Source organism: Oncorhynchus masou, chromosome 29 (genome assembly GCF_036934945.1).
Source record: "Oncorhynchus masou masou isolate Uvic2021 chromosome 29, UVic_Omas_1.1, whole genome shotgun sequence".
In the NCBI taxonomy this organism is placed as follows: Eukaryota; Metazoa; Chordata; class Actinopteri; order Salmoniformes; family Salmonidae; genus Oncorhynchus; species Oncorhynchus masou.
In genome coordinates, this window is record NC_088240.1 from 41701466 (window position 1) to 41719111 (window position 17646).

General features: G+C 41.5%; 1 pseudogene; it reads left to right on the plus strand.

The window, feature by feature from the left end:
• Window positions 1-2346: 2346 nt before the first annotated feature.
• Window positions 2347-13449, plus strand: LOC135519726 (signal transducer and activator of transcription 4-like; annotated as a pseudogene).
• The last annotated feature ends 4197 nt before the right edge of the window (window positions 13450-17646 follow it).

Here is a 17646-nt window from a genome sequence, read left to right on the forward strand (position 1 = left end):
ATCACCATGCTTTTAACCATCTTTAAAAGGACAACCAAATTCAAATGGAAAAACAATGTCAGATTTTTGGCTTACTTGTCACCCAAATGTCTAAAACTGGGCTTTCGGCCATTTTTTTAAAAGCACATCAAAGTTCAAATGGGAATATGTCAGATATTTTGTTTATTTATACAACAGATTGTGTTGTCCACTGTGCTTAATCAAGTAGCAAAACCAAATGACCTATATTGCAGTTGAGATTACGTTAAAAGTACATGGTGCAAGTGATCAATGCCGTTCCAGATTCTACGCATATTACAGCAATTGTGAAGATCTTCACAGACCTGCGACACTCTGCATGCTATCGTGAACATGCAAGCTTTTATATGATTACATAACTTTTATAGTTTCCAAAACCTCTATGGTTACTGAGTGGATGTGTTACTCGTTTTAAGGTTGAATGTTAGATGACTTAATATTATATAATTGTGTTTGGTTGACAATGCAACCAAATATCAACATTTTAAGGAGATGTATCTACTGCTGTCCATCTGAGCAACTGGCTTAGCCCTATTCTTTAAGTTCAATTTTTGCTTGAGATGGTGACGTGAATCAAACACAAACTATTAATTTGGAAAACCAACAAATGAAAGCTCGTCAATGGTACAGATGGCACTATCCAAGCAGAAGATATCTCATTCAAATGTTGATATCCGGTTGCATTGTCAACCAAACACAATTCAATAGTATTAAGTCATCAACCTTAAAATGAGTATCACATCCATGGCCATATTGAGGTGACAAACTATAAAAGTCATGTTATACAATTCAATATCCTACAATTTTAAATCAATCAGAGCTTGAAACACTAAGCCTATGTGTTGTAAAAAATAAACAATAGCTGATGACTTTTAGTCCTAAATAGAATCATTTGACATTTGAGTGATAAAGTATGGTCACATTTCATTTGCTCTGTTAAACCTACCCTTTTGGCATGACTTCGACAGAAACAGTATATCTATTTTTTTATGTGGAGATTGTGGAGTAATCATTCTCAATATAGTGCATTGGTATTAGTCAGTGACAAAAATTAGCTAACCAAGGCTGGGTAGGATTAAAATCCTGGATGGAAGACCAAAGGGTAGCTGTAGATAGATCAATTCTCCAGTAGGATGTGCTGCCCTGCCTATATACACTGCTCAAAGAAATAAAGGGAACACTAAAATAACACATCCTAGATCTGAATGAATGAAATATTCTTATTAAATACTTTTTTCTTTACATAGTTGAATGTGCTGACAACAAAATCACACAAATTAGCAATAGAAATCAAATTTATCAACCCATGGAGGTCTGGAATTTGAGTCACACTCAAACCACACTACAGGCTGATCCAACTTTGATGTAATGTCCTTTAAAACAAGTCAAAATGAGGCTCAGTAGTGTGTGTGTGTGTGTGGCCTCCACGTGCCTGTATGACCTCCCTATAATGCCTGGGCATGCTCCTGGTGAGGTGGTGGATGGTCTCCCTAGGGATCTCCTCCCAGACCTGGACTAAAGCATCCGCCAACTCCTGGACAGTCTGTGGTGCAACGTGGCGTTGGTGGATGGAGCGAGACATGATGTCCAAGATGTGCTCAATTGGATTCAGGTCTGGGGAACGGGCGGGCCAGTCCATAGCATCAATGCCTTCCTCTTGCATGAACTGCTGACACACTCCAGCCACATGAGGTCTAGCATTGTCTTGCATTAGGAGGAACCCAGGGCCAACCGCACCAGCATGTGGTCTCACAAGGGGTCTGAGGATCTCATCTCGGTACCTGATGGAAGTCAGGCTACCGCTGGCGAGCACATGGAGGGTTGTGCGGCCCCCCCAAAGAAATGCCACCCCACACCATGACTGACCCACCGCCAAACCGGTCATGCTGGTGGATGTTGCAGGCAGCAGAACGTTTATTTGTTTTCTTCTGATAGTGGATATAACCACTGACATTGCTTTAAAGGTACAAATTCAACATATTTTATATAAGGTTTCTCTATGTTGAAAATTGGTTACCATGATATAATTCTGTGGTTGAAATGTTCCCCTCAAAACAACAGTGTAAGTTAAATATGTTGACAAATTACAATGAAACCGCTTTGATTCAACAAGTTTGTGCCCAGTAGAAGTGCAGTGGGACCGGGTTTAGATCGCATGCAGGCAGAGGCCTGCATATGTCAAGCGGTGTAGACAGCAGTAGCATAATATTGCAGCGAATTCAGGGATGTTAGCCCGCACCAGAATTCAAACCCAGGTCCAGCGACTGTCAACCCAACACATTAGCAGTTTCGCTAAGAGATTCAAATATCGTGTGTGTGTGTGTTTCAGATAAAATACAAAGCCTACCCTCTGCTCATGGCCGGGGTCATCTCCACTAGCCTCAGAGAGGAGCGTCGTATCATCGCCTCAGCCAACATACCGGAACAGGTGTGTCACTCTGTTATGTCACCAGGAAACCTCCATGATTTTCTCCCTCTTATCTTTCTTTCCTCAAAATACCTGGGAAAACAGAGGCAGGAAGAGTTTAGACTAAAGTGCAACCGAAAGGCTAGTGTGTGCATACAGATGTAGCATCTTAATTTGATCACCCTGTTGCTGGAGAACATTCTCACAATGCAGGAAATTTTAAACTTGTAGTGTATTTGAGGTTTTAAAAGGCTTCAAAAGTTTGTCATGATGTTTTACAAAAAATGTATCGACCCCATTTAATTATAATTCGCATCCTGTTGCTGCAGGATTATTTTCCTGCTGTAGGAAACTGGCTCAAATTTTAAGATCGTGTGTGTGTGTGTGGTTAACCTCCTATCTTCTTGACAGGGCCCGTTGGAGAAGTCTGTACAGAATTCCGTGGCCTTCGAGAGACAGAAGAACATGGACAACATGGTGGTCGTGATCAGGAGTAGTGTACAGAAGCTGGACCCGGCAGTGAAATGTCTAGAAGACATGCAAGATGACTTTGACTTACGCTTCAAAACTATCCAGTCTCAAGGTCAGCGGTCTGGCCAATCTGAAATCAACTTCCAGCTCCTATTCCCTATGGAATCCCCTAAGATCTGAGATGATTTGATAGCTCTCATATAATATCGGATAGCTGTAAGTAATATGGCAATAGCTGTGTCTTACCCTCTGGTGGCCTGATGTGGTGGAATGATTGAATAACTAAGGGTAAGACTTTACTTAAGCCCTGCAGGTGTAATGCATTATGATGTGGTTATAATGCACTGTAAGACTTATCGTGAGCATATAGGCTTAAAATGGTCAATTTGGGATTTGAAAAACAACATAGCGATCACCACCTTTTTGTTATATTCTTCAATAATCAATGGCTATACTGCATTAATTTGAAAGTCCCCCGCTGTCATATTAGATGTGCTTGTGTCCCTCAGATCAGGCGGACAGGAACACAGAGGGGATGGAACAGGACGTGGCCCGACTGCAGGAGATTCTCAACAACCTGGACTTTAGGAGGAAGGTGTGGGGACACTGTAACATGTTTACATTTAGATAAACCAGCAATCAGCTATGTTTGTCAGCTGCACCTTTTTACTCTCTATGGCTGTAAACAGTCAAAGCCCTTATCTGGGAGTGAATATGCATTTATTTGAATTGGTGCCACCATTTCCAACTGTGTTAGGTACTTATGCAATTGCTGTCTGATGCAGTTTAATCAAGCACAATACTGCAAGTTTGATTTAACACTGCAAAACAGTTCAGTGAGTTACGATATCAAAGAATATTAATTGAATTTGCTTTGGGCTTATACTACTTCCATCAATTAGTGCAGACATAATCATATGGATTGGCCCCAGTGGGAATCAAACCCACAACCCTGGCGTTGCGCGTACCATGCGCTTGCCAACTGAGCCACACAGCAGTCTTGACCAGCATTGAGATTTTATTGTTCCACCATAGGAGATCCTGTCTAAAATGAGTGACGTGATAAAAGAGATTGACGCTCTGATAGCCTCCCAGCTGAACCCTGAGCTGATGGAGTGGAAACGCAGGCAGCAGATCAACTGTATAGGTGGCCCACTGCTGACTGGACCAGCTCCAGAACTGGTAAAACGCACATGTGCAGGAATGCATGCACACGTACATATACCGTACACACACACAGTATCGGTCATTTTCAGATCAGCTTTGCTATCACTTAAGGGGTGGGCAATTCCAGTCCTCGAGGGCCTGATTGGTGTCAGTTTTTCCCCAGCCCCAACTAACACACCTGACTCCAATAATCACCTAATCATGATCTCCAGTTTAGAATGCAATTTTGATTAATCAGCTGTGTTTGCTAGGGATGGAGAAAATGTGGGACGCCAATCAGGCCCCGAGACACTGTTCTTAACTCATAACTCAATCCTAAAACACAGTAACTTAGGACCGCTCTCTCTCTCTCTCAGGTTTACTCTGACGGCCCAGAGTCTTTTCCAGATTAAACATCAGCTGGACAAACTGGGAGAACTTATCCTGAAGGTGACCTATGCGAGCGACCCCATCTCCTTCCGGAGACCGCAGCTGGAGGAGCAGGTCAAATACCTCATCGACCACCTCATCAAAAGGTACTAACCTCAACAAAACCACACACCTCTGGTCAGATACCTACCCTTATCTAACTAAATGCATATGTCAGACTCTACTTTAGAGTCTGCGGCGCACCAATTTAAACAAAGCATAAACTGTCTGCCAGTCTCCCTTTGGTTAAATGACCACGCTTGTGAATTTAGAAAGGCTGAACGTAAATGGAAGGCCTGCAAACTTTAGGATGTAAATACAAATAATTTTTATAAAATATCCATCACAAAATAATTAGCCCCAAAAAACTGGACGCATTGGGATGCATTAATGGTCTTGTTGACAGGGAAATGGACTTGACTTATATTGCCTCCACCCAAATCTAGGTGGTGTACACAACTGCTCTCGTGCTATTGTCGTTCTCTTGTGTGCCATCTTTGTGTCATCCTTTGTGCAATGTCCACAGCTCATTTGTGCTGGAGAAGCAGCCATGGATGCCAACCCACCCCCAGAAACCTCTCATCATCAAGACCGGGGTGCAGTTCACCACCAAAGTCAGGTACAGTATGTGTATCAAGATGCAACACAACTCAATTGTGATTATCAATTTGTTGTGTGTGTGTGTGTGGGTGCATATTAAATGAGTGTTTCTTAGTCAGTATTTCTGTTTTGATCACGTTGTATATCCAGATTGCTGGTCAAACTCCCAGAGGTGGATTATCAACTGAAAGTGAAGACTATATTTGACAAGTAAGACAACCACAAAAGCATTTTAATCTCCATCTTTTAGCCAATGTTTGTACACTGGTGACAATGTAACACAGAAATATTGTGGCACATTCACTTTGAAGTGTGAGCGAACCAGTGGTTGCTCTTTGCAAGCTCTGTTACACATACTGTGTGTGAACATGTGACGGATATACTGTGTTCTATAAACAATGTTTCATAGACATCCATTAGCAAGCTGGCACTACAATACGGAGTAATTTAGCTTTTTTCTATATTATTTTCCCCTGTGTGTAGGTACCTCCCCCCTGGCAGAGTGTGAGTATACTTGTGTGGGCTGTTCAGTGGGAATTTCCTTCTACTGTTATTTAGGCCAATATCAAGTGACGTGTGTGTGTGTGTGTGTGTGTGTGTGTGTAGGGATGAGGTAGAACAGTGAGCAAAAAGAGCGATACGAGAAGCCATTTTTGATTACAAATCAGATGACCCAAGGGGTTGCAGGGTAGCCTAGTGGTTAAAGCATTGGACTTGTAACTGGAAGGTTGCAAGTTCAAACCCCCGAGCTGACAAGGTACAGATCTGTCGTTCTACCCCTGAACAGGCAGTTAACCCACTGTTCCTAGGCCGTCATTGAAAATAAGAATTTGTTCTGAACTGACTTGCCTGGTTAAATAAAGGTTAAATAAATAGAATGATCAGTTGCCTGGAATTCACCTTGAAATTGAGTTGTTTTTACCTCTGCATGCGTTTGCCATGTATCTTAGCACATTTTGTGTGTGTGTGTGTGTGTGTGCTTTGTTCAGACTATTAACTGTGGCTTTACCACATCCCTCTCCCTTCAGACATCATCAGTTCTTCATCCTGACTTCCACCACCAAAGTAATGGACGTGGAGGAATCATCTAATGGCTGTCTATCTGTAGAGTTCAGACACTTGGTAATCTCTCACCTTCACTGTCCCCACTAACATATTCATAATAATTTCAAACTCAAATTTGTTAATCCACAGGTTTAGTGAAACATTTTAGTGGAACTGATTTGGTCCAGTGGGGCTGGCTGCAGCAGCCATACTGGACGTATGCAACGGTTTGCAGTGACCCTGTTATATTGCAAAAATTATTTATTATGATCGCTCTGACCTAGCTGTACATGAAATTATATGAGTAGTTCATTTTATTATTAAATTTCTGTATATTTATCTTCAGCAGCTGAAAGAGAAGAAATATGTTAATGGTACAAAGGTGAACGAGGTGAGGGGAAATATGACAGTTGAACAGTCATTTTTGTTTCTCCCCTAAATGATGGTTAAGGGTCAGTGACTCAAGCCTATCAAAAGGTTACACTCTTGCACAGTGAACTTTAGGAAAACTTGACCTTTGAAACTTGACCTTCAGATTTGTTTGCGGTTGACACTAGTTTCCACAGCCACAAACTCAAAAATGCTGCCTATTCCTTCTTAAAATCTGATTTGAAACCTAACAGTAACCACACTTGCTAACCTTATGCCTTGAATTAAGCAAATATTTGTTTTATGAATTTGAGATATAGCCAAATTTGACTTTTTGACTGTGGTTACTAGTGCAAACCTTTTCGTTTTCCATGTTAGCCTTTTTAGAAATGCTTTGGGGAGAAATGAAGTCTTTAAATGACAACTACAAAAAATATAAATTCTGGTCAACCAGAGGTCATTTAATTAAAGTTATTGGACACAGGTGAATTAAGAGTTTAATAATTCCGATTGATTTAGAGGTCAATTACTTTGCCTGAGGTGATATCTTTTAAAAAACACAACTCAAACACTTCCATTAAGAAAAAGTAGTTGCTTTCTTAAAACGGTAGAGGGCAACATTACCATGGTTTTAAAGTTTTCCCCTCAATTTGAAGTTGTTGTTTTTTTACTCCTTTTCAGGACAATAGTGTTTGTTTGTTTATACATTTCGAGATGGCACCATCATTTTACTGCAGGTGAAAAACATTAACTCTTTGAGTTAAATAAAAATCATAGATAAACTCATAGATAAATATATTTTTTTTTATTTGACCTTTTTCTTATTCACATGACTCAACAAAACTCAGGTCAAGCCTTCCCAGACAATGCTCTTAGGATACAGGATCCTTTTTTCATCCAGAAATGTACTTAATGAATGCCACTATCAAACTTAGCCCGATTACTCATATACTGAAGAGAAAATATCATTACTTCATAGATGGTTTTCCCAGCCTTGTTATGGAATGCTGTTCTTTGTTAAATAGGACAAATTCCTTATCCTTGTTGATAGTTTGTCATTGAAATGTATGACACTTTTAAGTGGGTCACTCACTGAACAAAAATGGTTTTGTAGCCCTTGGCTATTGTATTTAATGTGTTCTGAGGAAAAGGTTTAGTAAAGTGTGTGTATTCTGCTGGTTCCAGGGTCCTCTCAACGTAACTAATTAACTAGGAAGTCGGGGCACCAAGGAAAAATATTCAGATTACAAAGTTACAATATCTGAATAGTTATTTTAGGAAATGGTGCCTGATCAATTAGTCTTCGAATTAATTAATTATTTACTTTACCTCACGTTAGTCTCATTCCAAACGTTGTAAGTTGTTGGTTATCTGCATGAACCCAGTCTTCACTATGAGTCATCATACATCAATTGTATTAAATAATTGATTTATTACTAAGTAATTCACAGAAATGCATAAACAAACAAAGGTAAATATAATGATAGGAGGATGTGCCCTAGTGGGCTAAACCGGCATGGCGGCTTGTTAGACAAAGGAGAAGTGTGTCGTCTTGATCGTTGGTGAAAAGTCTTTCATTTTTACAATTGTCAGCCTCTCTCACTCTCTGTCTTGGTTAGAGGGGATAGTTCAAAGTGACATTCGTTATAGAATGGATGTTTTGGCGGTTGTCGTTCTTCGCGTTCAATGATACCGAATTCCTAGCTGCAGACTAGTAATTAATATCAAAGATGTGTTCTCATTCTGTCGGTATCGATAGTTTGAGTTTAACCACGTAGTATGGTTAAAAGATTCTGCAACCTTTATCCAGCTCGTAATTGAGGTAAGCACGGTCTGGTGATAATTTTTCAAAGTTGGGTTTTATTCGGAATGGCATAAGGGTTGTCCCAGGATGTCTGACCCTAACTGGGCTCAGGGGCGGTTCTCTGATTTAGTTCAAATCCAATTCCCTTTTTGAGTTTTCCTTCATTAAACAGTCCCAAATCACATTGTAAAATTGTGTAAACAGTATCACTCACTCATTCATCTTATACAACAATTAGATGTAAACCTTTATATCTGGGGCTATTATATAAACAGCGTTATGGTAATGTGGCCACACCGTCTCCCATGAGTTTCCCAAGTTGTGACAAACGGACCAGTTGGTAGCTGGATTCTTCACCCAACTTTTACACTTTCTCCGGAACATGAAATTTGTTCGTACCTCAAGTTCTGTGAGGCGGAAGGATTTCCTTTGTCTCCATGAAAAACGACTCTCTATAACTGTGTCCATGAGGTCTTCTCAGGAATTTACGACCTCTGACCACAGCAGCCTAGTTGAAGGAGGCAAGGGGAGGCAGGGAGAGGGAGATGGGCTTGCTATACCCAAAGAGGCCAAAGTCATGACAATACTTCAACCCTCCATCCCCAGGGGGCAGCACCAACCGGGTCTAAATGCTGAGCCAAGCCTTTATAAGCCCACAAGTGCAGGCAATCAAGGTGTTTGTCAGTCAGAGCCGTGAGGCTGCTTGTTTCTTTGGTGGACATGAGGCCTTTCGTTTGGTGTAGAGTCTGTTTGGGTATGCCTGTCTCTAGTTTTCCCTTTTGTATGTTTATTTTCGTCACCATCTGAACAAATTATAATCTGCTTGGCCTGGTTGACCAAGAGGTCAAGACGGAGCTGGCCCTGAACTCTGTACTTTTGCTGTCTCCTGGGTACATGCATTCAATACCTGGTCGCATATGCTTACTTCTCATATTAATGCACACAGTCAGGTTACAGAACAATTAGTTAAGCCTAGGGCCCATGGACCCAGCAAGTAACGGTAGGATGTCTATTCAGTTCCGTAAAGGCAAGCAGATACTTTCTGTGTGCAGTCAGGTCCATAATTATTGGCCTCCTTGCAGGCTCAAGAAAATGGAAACATTTATATTTTATACTAATACAATTGTTTAACAAGTAATAAACTCTGCGAAAAAAAGAAACGTCCTCTCAATGTCAACTACGTTCATTTTTAGCAAACTTAACATGTGTAAATATTTGTATGAACATAAGATTCAACAACTGAGACAATCTGAACAAGTTCCACAGACATGTGACTAACAGAAATGGAATAATGTGTCCCTTAACAAAGGCGGGGGGGTCAAAAGTAACAGTCAGTATCTGGTGTAGCTACCAGCTGCATTAAGTGTTGCAGTGCATCTCCTCCTCATGGACGGCACCAGATTTGCCAGTTCTTGCTGTGAGATGTTACCCCAATCTTCTACCGAGGCACCTGCAAGTTCCCAGACATTTCTGGGGGGGGAATGGCCCTAGCCCTCACCCTCTCATCCAACAGGTCCCAGACTTGCTCAATGGGATTGAGATTCGGGCTCTTCGCTGGCCATGGCAGAACACTGACATTCCTGTCTTGCAGGAAATCGCGCACAGAACGAGCAGTATGGCTGGTGCCATTGTCATGCTGGAGGGTCATGTCAGGATGAGCCTGCAGGAAGGGTACCACATGAGGGAGGAGGACGTCTTCCCTGTAATTCATAGCGTTGAGATTGCCTGCAATGACAACAAGCTAATTCCGATGATGCTGTGACACACTGCCCCAGACCATGACGGACCCTCCATTTCCAAATCGATCCCGCTCCAGAGTATAGGCCTCGGTGTAACGCTCATTCCTTCGATGATATACGCGAATCCAACCATCACCCCTGGTTAGACAAAAACGCAACTCGTCAGTGAAGAGCACTTTTTGCCAGTCCTGTCTGGTCCAGCGACGGTGGGTTTGTGCCCATTGTTGCTGGTGATGTCTGGTACAACTGGCCTACAAGTTCTTAGTCGAGCCTCTCAGCCTATTGCGGACAGTCTGAGTACTGATGGAGGGATTGTGCATTCCTGGTGTAACTCGGGCAGTTGTTGTTGCCATCCTGTACCTGTCCCACAGGTGTGATGTTAGGATGTACCGATCCTGTGCAAATGTTTTTACACGTGGTCTGCCACTGCGAGGGCGATCAGCTGTCTGTCCTGTCTCCCTGTAGCGCTGTCTTAGGCATCTCACAGTACAGACATTGCAATTTATTGCCCTGGCCACATCTGCAGTCCTCATGCCTCCTTGCAGCATGCCTAAGGCACGTTCACACACTGTGACATTAATTGCCTACCGCCTGTAAGCTGTTAGTCTTAACGACCGTTCCACAGGTGCATGTTCATTAATTGTTAATGGTTCATTGAACATGCATGGGAAAGTGTTTAAACCCTTTACAATGAAGATCTGTGAAGTTATTTTGATATTTACGAATTATCTTTGAAAGAGGGTCCTGAAAAATGGACGTTTCTTTTTTTGCTGAGTTAACTAATTATTGTGTGTGTCTCTCTCTGCAGACCTGCTCTTTTCCTCTGGTGGTCATCTCCAATGTTAGCCAGCTGACTGGAGGCTGGGCCTCCATCATGTGGTACAACATGCTATTTGACGAACCCAGGGTGAGCTGACGACACACTCTACCAAACTACTGTTTTAGGTGTTATCTTTTATTATGCTCTCTAACCCTCCCCCTCTGCCTTTCTCGCTCTCTCTCTCAAAATTCAATTCAAGGAGCTTTGTTGGCATGGGAAACATATGTTAACATTGCCAAAGCAAGTGAATAAATCATATACAAAAGTGAAATAAACAATAGATGAAAAGTAAACATTGCACTTTAAGTTCCCAAAAAAAGACATTTCAAGTGTGTGTGTGTGTGTGTGTGTGTGTGTGTATACACACCACACAGTGTTGTAACTATGTTCAAATTGTTAAAGTAGAATAGGGAAAATAAATATGGGTTGAATTTACAACAGTGTTTGTTCTTCACTGGTTGCCCTTTTCTTGTGGCAACAGGTCACAAATCTTGCTGCTATGATGGCATACTGTGGTATTTCACCAAGTGGATATGGGGGTTGTTTTTGAATTCTCTCTCTCTAGAACACGGATTTCTTTGCCAGTCCTCCGCGGGCCAGTTGGGGCCAGCTCTCTGAAGTGCTGAGTTGGCAGTTCTCGACTTTCACTGGGCGGGGCCTAAACAGGGAGCAGCTGTGCATGCTGGAAGAGAAACTCATGGGTATAGCAGCCTAGTTGTACACATTACATTAGAGCATAAAACTCTTGGCTTACATACACCATTCATTTGCCCAATTCATGAGGAACGGCGAACAGTCGCAAGTGTTTTCAAGTTTCACAGAATAGCAATATGAATTATCAGATATTTGTTTAGAATCTCTGACTTCCAAGTATGAAATTGTTCTATATTATCTAAGGATTGTTATTTTTGTACAATAATAGCTGAATATTCATAGTGTATGAAATGTGTACTGGTTAGTTGATATTCAGAATTATGTGACTAATATTCACTGTAGGTCAGCAAGCCTCTCACAATGAATGTCAGGTATCCTGGTCCAAATTCTGCAAGGTAGGTCAAGCAGTCCTACCAATTCCTATAGTCCTACTACTCCAAGTCTTAAACACACAAGGTGGATGATGTCATGTCTTAGTAACAAATACTCCCTTTATGTAGAAGCTTTCATATACATACTGTACTGTCATTCTCCATCTTGACGGGCTTGACTTTTTAATTTCAGCTCCTATTGGAGTCCTTCTCCAACAAAAAAATCACCTCACTTCCCCTTAACCTACTTCCAGTGGTCAAAGTAAATTGATAAACATTTATGGCATCTTTCAGTATAAAGTTAAGGGTAATTCTCATCTCTTTACCATTCCGTCTGCTTTTTCCAGGAGAATATTCCTGGGAAGCCTTTCAGTTTTTGGCTGTGGCTGGATTTCATCCTGGAGCTCATCAAGAAGCACCTGCTGCCCATCTGGAACGACAAGTGAGACTTGTGGCCTGTCCAGAAACAACCCCTATCCCCTTAGGCCAGGGCTGGCGTGCTCATTAAGAAAGATTAGGTGGCCGCCTAGGGCTGCAGATTGACGAGGGTGGCATTTTGCTAGCTAAACTCGCCAAGAAGACTCACTTCCAACAACTCATAACACCTCACATAATTCTGCCCCAAGACAATTCACTTTTCTCACCCATTGTCATATGGGTTATTTAGGTGAGTGCTGATTCCACCCAATGATAAGCAGTGCTTACTTTGCCAAAGGCAGGGACTCAAAAATATTTAGCTTGCCAATGCCCAGCTCGCCTAACCAGGGCGCTGTTGGAGAGATGCAGCGCTTTGGCGTTCCACCAATGAACTACTCTGTAGTAGCTTTTGTGTTTTTTCTGTAGCCTAGACTGGAGAACAAATTCATGTCATGTGACAGACACTTTTTACATCATTAAATGGCACCCCATATCATTTATTATTTTTTTTAAATGTGCTTTGATGAAAATATGACTTAACATTTTAACAAACACCATATCCTAAAAACAGGACCGGTCCAAATAAAATGGACAATATTAAACGAGACTACTCACGACTGCTAAATTGTCATGATAATCAATGATTTCACGTTGGTATTAAGTCTTTTTTTTCTGAGCTGATTCATATCGAATACTGCATTTCCCAGTGTGTAAATACATCAATTATCATTGCAAATTGACTCCAGATAACTCCTGATGTAACTTGGTTAGCTGATATTCAGATCTTAAATAGGCAAAATGATTATAGGCTAGTCTTAACCTTTTGCCAGGAATCAATCAAGCCAATGCAACTACCTGTTTTACAAACGGTAGTCGTCATAGAACTGTATAGCGTGCCGACAATGTAGGCTTACACTTCTAGTTTTGCGGGAATCGGGAAATTAATCATTTAGGTTCAGTTCCATTCATTTAATCTATTTACTCAGAGGGCTTTAGAACAGTGTACTTCATTATGTTAGTGGGTGTTTCTGCATAATGTAACTGATGGTGTGGTGTTTGCTTGACAGAGGGCCTGTTTGAAGGACAAGGAGCCTGGGATATTCCTGCTGCGCTTCAGTGAGAGCCACCTGGGTGGGATCACTTTCACCTGGGTGAAGCAGTCTGACAGTGGTGAGGCCCGCTCGGTTGTCAATTACTGTGGCGACGTGAGAAATTGACCTTGAAGAGGCTATATGGAACTTTTGCATCTGCTCTTAAGCCAAAAAGGGGTCCCCTTTCATGGAGATAAATATTGTCCAGAAAGGACATCATTAGACATAAAGGGTCACACTTCCCCACACCATTTCCTAAAACAAATTATTTGTGTGGTTTCATAAAATATGAATCCATTTATCTTATCTGAACCATGCGGTCAACATTGAAATCCAAAACTTTTACGTAAACAATTAGCACCTAAACTTTCAGTGTCTTAAAATGTATTCTGTAAACATCCAACTCTGATTGGCTCTTTGGTTGTGTCTGTGTCAACAGGAGAGGCTAAATTAATCTCAGTGGAGCCGTACACCAAATCACGCCTCAGCGCTCTCCCGTTCCCCAACATCATCCGGGACTACAAGGTCATCGCAGACGGAGAGGTCCCTGAGAACCCGCTCAAGTTCCTCTACCCCGGCATCCCCAAAGACGAGTCCTTCAGACGACATTACAACAGTCAGCAGAGCAAAGGCAAGATGGTTACCAAGATACGTTTATGATAGAGGGGTTTGACTTGTACTTTAGATATAGGAATTGTGACAACCTAGGTTCCAGCAACTTCTCTGTGAATGAAAGTATGTTATGGGGTGTGCAACATTTTCTCATTGTTTTGTGGGGATGTTTACGTGTGGTACCTAGTTACTGGGGAGGGGACAGGGGGCTGGTTGGCACACAACATGCAATTATCAATGGTTGTTTGCTAAAAAGCCTATATTCTCTTTATCTTCTTGCAGCCTTTCCATATATATAATCTACATGGATCCCCATCTCCACTTTGCAGTGCGTACACAACAGTTTATTATCTTCTAATTTGAGCAGACCAGACAATGCATGCAGACCTGCACCAAAGATGTGTATTTCAAATGCACCCATTGTAGGCTATATTAGATATAGATATATATATATCTCTGAGATACTTTTGTGTATATATAGTGTGTGGAACACCCATTCAAATTAGTGGATTTGGCTATTTTAGCCACACCCGTTGCTGACAGGTGTTTCAAATTGAGCGCACAGCCATGCAATCTCCATAGACAAACATTGGCAGTAGATTGGCTTTACCAAAGAGCTCAGTGACTTTCAACGTGGCACCATCATAGGATGCCACTTTTCCAACAAATCAGTTCGTCAAATTTCTGCCTTGCTAGAGCTGCCACTGTAAGTGCTGTTATTGTGAAGTGGAAACGTATAGGAGCAACAACCGCAAAGTGGTAGGACACACAAGCTGACAGAACGGGACCGCCGAGTGCTGAAACGCATAGCGTGTAAAAATCGACTGACTCGGTTGCAACACTTACTACCGAGTTTCAAACTGCCTCTGGAAGCAACGTCAGCACAGGTACTGTTCACTGGGACCTTCATGAAATGGGTTTCCATGGCCGAGCAGCCGCACACAAGCCTAAGATCACCATGCACAATGCCAATCGTCGGCTGGAGTGGTGTAAAGCTTGCCGCCATTGGACTCTGGCGCAGTGGAAATGCATTCTCTGGAGTGATGAATTACACTTCACCAGCTGGCAGTCCGACGGATGAATCTGAGTTTGGCGGATGCCAGTAGAATGCTACCTGCCCCAATGCATCTTGCAAACTAAAGTTTTGTGGAGGAATAATGGTCCGGGGCTGTTTCATGGTTCGGGCTAGCCTTCTTAGTTCCAGTGAAGGGAAATCTTAACACTACAATGACATTCTAGACGATTCTGTGTTTCACCTTTTGTTGCAACAATTTGGGGAAGGCCCTTTCCTATTTCAGCATGACAATGCCCTCATGCACAAAGCGAGATCCATACAGAAATGATTTGTCGAGATCGGTGTGGAAGAACTTGACTGGCATGCACAGAGCCCTGACCTCAACCACATCGAACACCTTTGGGATGAATTGGAATGCCGACTGCGAGCCAGGCCTAATTGTCCAACATCAGTGCCCTACTTCACCAATGCTCTTGTGGCTGAATGGAAGCAGCAATGTTCCAACATCTCGTGTGAAGCCTTGCCAGAAGAGTTGATGCTGTTATAGCAGCAAAGGCGGGACCAACTCCATATTAATGCCCATTATTTTGGAATGAAATGTTTGACGAGCAGGTGTATACATACTTTTGGTAATGTAGTGTATGTTAGTCAGGGGAGGACCATCCTCTGAATTTCAAAAAAAATGTGATTAGTGAAACATTAGTTATCCTTTTTAGATAAAACTATACTAAATATATTCACGTCACCAAATAATTTATTGAAACAACGTTTTGCAATAAAGATCTACAGTATCCTCAACAGCACACTGTAGGGTAGCACCAGGGTAGCACCATGGTGTAGCCGGAGGACAGCTAGTTTCTGTCCTTCCCTAGGCACATTGACTTGAATACAAAACCTAGGAGGCTCATGTTTCTCATCCGCTTTCATAGACTTACACAGTAATTGTCAACTTCAGGTTGGAGGACATCCTCCAATCAGAGCTCTTGTAGCTTGAACTGACATGTTGTCCACCCAATCAAAGGATCAGCGAATAAATCTAGTACTAAAAGCATAAGCTACAGCTAGTTAGCACTACAGTGCATAACATGTGGTGAGTAGTTGACTCCAAAGACTATAGTTGAACAGTTTTGAAATCCATTTCTTAAATAAAGTGAGGGCTAGAGAGCTAGCTTTTATTTCTTTACTATTTTTTTCAGTTAACTAGCGGATACAGCTAGCTAGTTTAGCCTACTCAAACACCCGGTTGAAACAGAGGGATGTTATTGCAGAGACGCAGTAGTGCCTCTCTAAGCCAGTCTCCAAATAACAATGGACTGAACCTGCTGAAATTCGATAATCTTCTCTTTTATTTGCATTGTCCTCAGTTAAGCATTTGTCTGACTTTTATTTCCCTATTATACAGATGAGTTCTCCGTACTCCGAGTAACACAAGATGACCTGCAGAGTATGCCAAGTAACTCATGCCTCTACAACTTGTGTTCCACTGAGGGTCACTGGATGTGGCATTTTCTCTTACCTCTGATCACAATATATTGCTCTTCTATCCAACTGCTAGTATAGTCTTTGAGCCCATTGTCATGAATACAAACGTATAATGTTGTAAGTGTAAAGTAGATATTACATGCAGTGGTATATCACTTCTCATAAAATAGATGTATTTAATTATGTGTATTCTGAAATGTCTTGTATTATGTGGCACTCATGTTAGCCTATTGTTGGACTATATGTCTTAGAGAAGTTTATCACGAACCAAGGTTTGGACAAAGAATAAATGTTTATTATCCCATTCTTTTTCATTAGTTTAGCTACCAATTTGATATTTTTGCACTAAGAGCCCAAGGCCTCTCGAGTAGAAAAAGGGTTTAACTACATATGATTTCCCCTATTGTCTTTACCACTGAGTAGAATATACCTAGAGGAGGATGGATAAAATATTGTACTGGACAAAGCAATATTTTTTTTCATCAGTTTTTCTCTCCTTGAATATGTGGAATAGTAATTTGTTTTTATTAATTGACTAATGACTGCTTATCAGATTGTAACCCAGGGTTAGATTACTAATTTTGCTGTCTAAAATTTAACACGTAAACAAATTCCCAAGTAAGATTTTTGTTTTTTGTCATGCTCTTCAGAAGCGCAACGTTTCCTCATATGTTGAAATATTTCGTGAATGATTCATATGTTAATACCCGATTCTCATTTTCTCTTGGCATTTATTTGATCTGCTACATTGTTGGCATCATGTGGCTACTGTACCTCCCTTCTATTGTAGTAAAATGGGAAAGCACCTTGGGCTGTCCATTTAGGTTACTGTTTTGCCTTGAAGGAAGAGGTTGCTTCCTTATTTCACTGATCAGCGGCGCTACAGTAGTTTCTGTCAAGTGTAAACACTAATTTACAGGCTTTATTCGCAAAATAGTGTAGCATGATGTGTTGTAGGCCTACTTTGGGTTTACGGCTTCTTCCAATGGTTTGTGGCACAGGTGGTTCATTCACCGCAAAAAAAATCTAAACTACCCTTCATCTGTCATTTAAACAATAACGTATGAGAACCCGGGAGATTATCATGAAATACACACGACGAAGGCTGTTCTCAAATGCCTGGATTAAACTGTTGCCAACATACAGTATACATTTTT